Source organism: Larus michahellis, chromosome 12, assembly GCF_964199755.1.
Source record: "Larus michahellis chromosome 12, bLarMic1.1, whole genome shotgun sequence".
NCBI lineage: Eukaryota > Metazoa > Chordata > Aves > Charadriiformes > Laridae > Larus > Larus michahellis.
Window position 1 is genome coordinate 11,452,620 of NC_133907.1, and position 6,452 is coordinate 11,459,071.

The following is a 6,452-nucleotide window of genomic DNA, read 5'->3' on the forward strand; positions in this document are numbered from 1 at the left end:
GACGGTGGAGAGCTATGGCAGCTGGACACAGCTCCCTGCCCAGAGCCACTGTCACCATATCCCCGCTCTGCTACCCGGGGGGGTTCCCGAGACCGTACCGTAGGAGACGGGGAGGGCAGGCCGGCGTGAGAGGCATTTCCTCCCGCAGAAGGATGGGCAGCACTTCTTGTACCGCGGGCATTGCCTGTCGCTGTAGCACTGGTTTGGTGGGTTGGGCCTGGCGCAGGTGATACGGACGGGTGGGCAGGACCAGGCGCTGCCTGCGAGAGGAGGGACCTGTTTGCTCCAGGCTGCTGAGGGGCCCTGGGGAGATGCTCCCCAGCAAATGCCCCCCTCCTCTCCCCTCCCCTCCCACAGGATCCATGCAAACGCAGCTCCTTCCCAGCCCCTGTGTTTTTTCTCCCCGTCCCTTATCCCGGGACATCTCATACCTGTCGGCAGTTCTGTCCAGAGGATGAGCATCCCCACCAGCAGGAGGGCAGCCACCGACTTCATGCTGCGTGTCCCTGAGAGGTGCGAGTGTGGAGAGCTGGGGGGACATTTAAACCCTTGGGGAGGATGGGGTTGGGCACTCTTCTCCTCCCCATGAGGAGCTGGGCTGGGCACATGCCGAAGTTTGTACCTCTTTCCTCTGCCGTTGTATTTTAGGGAAGCTTTTTGCACAAGATACCAACAGGATTGTTCAATTGCTCAAGAAGCAGTTATTCCATTGCACAACTGTCCCCTGCAGCCACACCTGGGGCTGAGGGACAAGCCAAGGGGAGATGGCCCAGGGCACCATCTCCCCAGGCAGGCTGCAGGCAGTGGAGCTGCTTTCTCCTGGGCAGATACGTTTCTCCAGGTGGTGACCATGCCGTCCTCCCTTCTGCGGGTCCATTATGTGGGTTTCCCTCTGTACCTTGCTTCCACATGGACCTGCAAACCCAACCTTACAGCATGATGCAGATCAGCGTGGGGCTGCCTGTACCTTCCCAGGGATGATCCTTTGAGGTTTTCCCAGAGGAAACCTGCCCCAGCCCCACACCCTGCTGGCTCCTGCCCCACTGGTGCCATAAGCAAGTGTGGGGAAAGCAGCTTTGGCTCAGGGTGGGGTGAAAGGTGGGATGAATGAGTCTTTCCCAAGCTTTATGGGGGTCATCCAAACCCCAGCATCTTCTCTGGGTGGCTGCTGCCATGCGGGAAGCAGGTTGGTGCTGGAAGAGGGTGGCTGGCCTCACCGGGGCAGGAGCATCAGCTCCATAAAGCCCTGTCATCGGCCAAACAGCCCCGCTGTGACCGAGCCCGAGCTCTTGATGGCTGTAGGGATCAGGGACTGTTAGTCCTTGCTCAGAGGACAAAGATCTCAGCAGCCTTCAGGCCTCCGTCTTCTCCCTCACAAGGAGGTCGTACCCCCGCTCCGGGCAAAGCTGTTTTCTTTAGGTGCTCTTGGGCAATGGGAAATTACTCCATTTCCTACCAACAGGTCAATGTCCCCCTCGCCTTGTGTAACGGGTTCCCGGAGCCTTTCCTTGGGATTTCTGGGGCTGGCAGGAACCTGAGCTGTGCTGGAAAGAGGCGCTGGGAATGCCCTGGGAGGAGAAGGCACCCACAGCCAAACACCTCGTGCTCCTGCGAAGGGCCCCCCTGGGCAGCCCCCGATTTCACAACTGGGCAGGGCGAGGACAGCGAAAGCCCGGGCATCGCCCCGACGTGCTCCACGCAGCCCCTGAGCCATCGTGCTGCCCCGGGAGCCCCCGCTTTCCACCCAGGGCATGGTGGGCATCTCACTGTGCCCTTTCCTGCTCAGACTTCCCTTCTCGTGTCTCCATGGGGCACGTTAACTGGACCTTAACTTACTGGATATCTGTTAATTATTGTCCAGTTTCCCTAATGATTCTGTGGCTGCACTTAGCTCTTTGTGAAGTCATTTATTAAATAACCGGGAGAGCATTTAGCCAACCCAAATAGGCTTTCTGGGCCGTGCACCAATAATTTAGCACTTTTAATGAGAAATACAAGCATTGGATTAATTTTTAAGCAATCCTCTGGCATTCAGCTGCTGCCGGGACTGGAGAGGACAGTGCTGTGCTCCCAGCTGGTGCCAGGATCCGGCTGAGGTGGTGCTTGGGTGGAGTGCTCCTCCCTTCTCCAAGAGAGGAGAAAACACTAAGGAGCAAGGCTTGGATTCAGTTGCAGAAAAGCTGAGGGGGAAGAAATCCATCCGAAGGACTTTTTGATAGTGCTTTATCCATAGCAAGACCTTAGGGGAAAAGTCTAAAATCTGCTTCTATTGCAAATTCCCATGGAATAAGAATAACCCAGACCATGGCATTTCTGTGTGCGGGATTACTTGCAGTCCCTGCGTTGCACTCTGACATGTGTGCAGCACCCGCTGCCCCAGGGTCCCTCAGAGCTGCCCCCGTCCCACGCTGCTCATACTTTCCTCCATGCAAAGCACTTTCTGAGCCAAGTGCAGCTGTGCAATGCCGAGGATGCTGCCGGCCCATGCTGCGGTTTCCCAGCCAGGCCAGGCGTCTCCGGTTTGTATTTCCCAGGGATGGCGAGGAGGGAGGCCAGCAGCCCGCGGTCCCCTGGCTCAGGGCTTGACCATGGCCAAGCCCCAGCCTTAGCAGGGTGCACAAAGCACCTGCGGGTTTTAAGGTCTCGGTGTTTTCGAGCCTTGCCAGGTGAGAAGGATGAGGAGGAGCAAGACCCGGGCACTTGACCCAAGCTGTCCAACAGGAATATTTCATACCATGAACGTCACATTCAATATAAATTAGAAAGTTTGCTGAGGACTTTCTCTCTTCCTTTCATGGCTGCGATCCTGAGAACTCCTTGCCCTGGTGCCAGAGCCCTGAGCCCTTCCCTTGCTCCCGGAGCCGCAGCGCTCGCAGTGTCCCACGTTGGCTGTCCCCTGCTGGGAGTGCATGTCTTCCTGCTGATGGAATGGGCTGGAAATGATCCTTGTCTATTTTATATTGGTATCAGGATCAGTATTAGTTCTCTAGTATTATTAATGTTAAATATTTGGTATCATTCTATTAAATCTATTCATATTTCAACACTCGTGTTTCCTTGGTTTTTTTTTTCCTTCATTCCCCTTTCTGGGTGGGGAGGGGTCATCGGGTGATAGAAAAATTGTCTAAATGACAGTAAATATCTGTGTGTTCTTCAAATCATGACACCCTCATCGGCCGATGTAATGCTTTGCCTGACGCCAAGCTCCATCCATTCATCTCAGCTCACGGCTGAGGATGCTCCACTTGCCCCGGGCCAGGTCCATCGCCTCAGAGATTGGGTGCCCCCAGCCCAGTGCACCCTCAGTAGCGCTGGTGTCTGGTGCCATCTAGTGAAAAGCCATTAATGAAGCTCTGCAGGACCATGCAGATACAGTCCTGCTCCCAGACGTGATCCCACAGCGTGTTCCGGTGATGTTTCCCTGAAAAAATCCCACCTCAGCTGATGCCCAGCTCCCACTGCTCATCTCGGTGCCTCCCACTTCTCCTCTCCCACCTTTCCACCGACACTTTGCCATCCCGGAGGCCACACCGCAATGCCAGCCCAGCTCCACTTTGCCTACAACCTCCCTTAATGTTTGCCAAAATTATATTGGGCCAATGGAGGCTTAATCATGCCCTCAGGCCATGCTGTTATCTGCCCTAATCAAGCCTGTTATTACTCAACTAATTGCTTCCTTTCCCCCCCACCCCCGTTTTTTTTTAATTTTCCCTGCAGTTACTGTGTGATTTTTTAGAGAGCTGCATACAAAGCAGTGAATTCCCAGCCCCCAGTTTCGAGCTGGCAGCACGCTGTTGTGGCTTGTTGGTCACTGCGCTCTGTAGCAATAGGATCTGGCTTGGTTGTGGCTTGTGACCATCAGCACCTTCCTAACCCCCCCCCAGGGCTGTCTGCTGGGCTGCGGGGCAGTGAGAGGGATGGCGGGGGGTGGGGGGGTGGGTGTGCATGGCTGGGATGTGGGGCTGATGGGTGGGATATAGGGCTGACAGATGGGGTACAGGGCTGACGGGTGGGATATAGGGCTGATGGATGAGATTTAGGGCTGATGGATGGGATATAAGGCTGACGGATGGGGTACAGGGCTGATGAGTTGGGTATAGGGCTGATGGATGGGATATAGGGCTGACAGATAGAGTACAACGCTGATGGGTGGGATATAGGGTTGTCGGGTGGGATATAGGGCTGATGGATGGGATATAAGGCTGACGGATGGGATATAAGGCTGACGGATGGGGTACAGGGCTGATGAGTTGGGTACAGGGCTGCCAGAAGGGCCATGGGGCTGCCAGCTGGGATACGCACAGAGCTAATCAGCAGGGCTTCGTTTGCTGGCCCAGCAAACAGATATAACGAGGCCACAAGTGCCCCAGTCCATGCCAACTGGGACAAGAGCCCTGCTCACAAGCCATCAAACCCCCATGCTGACCTAGGGACCTGCTGCTTTGGATTGCATGTGGAAAAAGCTACTCCTCACCTCCTAAAGCGAATACCTGAGCACTTCCCAGCTCTTCTGGGAGCAGTCCCAGCAAGCTCCACATCCCAGCCCAGGACCTGCTTTGAGCTTCCTGCTCCTCGGCTCCACATCCCAGCCCCAAGCACACAAAAACCTCTCCATATCCCTGCTCACACTCCCGAGGACACAAGTCCCATCGAACAAACTGCTCACGGAAGCAGGACCAGCAGGATGGGTCACCCCTGAAAGCGCCCTATAAACCCACCAGGAATAGTCACGGCAGTGGAAACACCCAAGCTCTGCAAAGCAAATTAGCCAAGGTGGGTGCTGGAGCCACTAACAGCATCCTCGGGGAGAAGGAACTGTGCTGAAGTGGTGTGAGCCCAGGGCTGAAACCCTCCTCCTCCTCTTCTTCCTCCTGCACCAGCAAGCAGGCAAGGTGGGTACGTGAAGGACCCTCCAAAAACCAGTCGTTGTCCCTACCCAGCAGCCTCTGCCTGCATGCAGGAGACAGGACTAAGTGGAGCCCTCCTTTTCCCCGCGTGTGGGACACAGGGACTACACCAAGGCAGGCTCCTGTCACTGAAAAGCCACCTCTGCCCCATGCACCTGTGGGAGATGGGTCCCCGGCTGCCTCAGCATCCCTCCCCGTGCAGCCAGCCAGGGCGCTCGGTGGCTTTCCTGCCCCGAGCAGACACATCCCAGCATCAGGGCCATGCCCCCCCCATGGGTGTAAGTGGCCCCACACCACTGACTTGGCACATTTACACCCCTCTAAAGCAGGCACTGAGTTCCTGTAAGAGATGGGCTGGAAATTCCCTGCCGAGGGGCAGAAGGTCCTCCAAGCCTTCAGTGGAATGCCTCAAACGCTCGCAAGGAAATAAATAATGCAGGACCGGCCTTCAAGGAACTGGTAAGGCCAACACTTCTGGCACCTGAAAGTGTGGGAGAACTGTCTTGTGAAGACAGGATCGTTCTGCCACTCGTGTGGTGAGCTCGCTAGTTCTCAGTTCTCGAGGCCATTGTGTCCAATAAGCGACCTTAGCTTCATTATCCGCAAAATGCATATGAAAGTGCACACCCTGCATATGCTAATGAAGATTATAGAGATCACACTAAACACGTATGACTATGACACTCGTCTCTCCACCCAAACCAAGCTACACCTCACCTGGGAGAAGGGAGAAGCCTGAGCCGAGGCTGTCCTCAGCAAGGGGGGTTGGACCACGCTCATTCAGCAAACAGAAAAGGGGAAAATAAGTGCCCCTAAGGGGGAACAAAGAAGAAACAAAAGAAGAAGATTGCTCCTGGGAAGATTCTTCCCAAGAAAGAAGACCATACCTGGGAAGATTTTTCCAAGAAAGAAGATCATGCCTGGGAAGATCCCCTGAAAATGACGCTGGAACCAGGAACGGTGATCTCTCTATCTCTGTCTTTTCCTTTCTCTATCTCTCAGTTTCTCTTTTCTCTTACAGCTATTAAGTAACGACCTTAAGTACCGCTTGCCATAAGTTGTCCTGTACCTGTTGTTAAGTAACACAATGCATACCCCACCACTTGCCATCATTTGTCATATACCTAACCAATTATTGTGGACTTGTTAAGACCTATACTAACCGTTTGGGGAAGCTAATAAATATTTCCATATGGACCTTGAGATTTATCTCACCTTAGTCCGCGCCGTTGGGAATTTATGAATCTGAAGTCACTTACTCCCCCTCTCTTTCCTGGGAGTGGGACATGACAGTTCCCCACGCTCCGACAAGCGCAGGCTCCAAAGCAAACACTGGGAATGGTGACACAGCCCCCCATGCCACACTGGCTCCCTCCAGCCGAGGCCAGGTCTGCAGCATCCTCAGGGGCCCACAGAGCAAGGATTTTCCCAAAGGATTTTGGAGCCTGAGGACAGGGGGCCTCTGCAAAAGCCAGAGGCCCCCAGTTTGACTCAGAGCTGCCTCCATGGCCCTGCAGCCCAGCCGAAAGGAGAGGGACGGGTCAT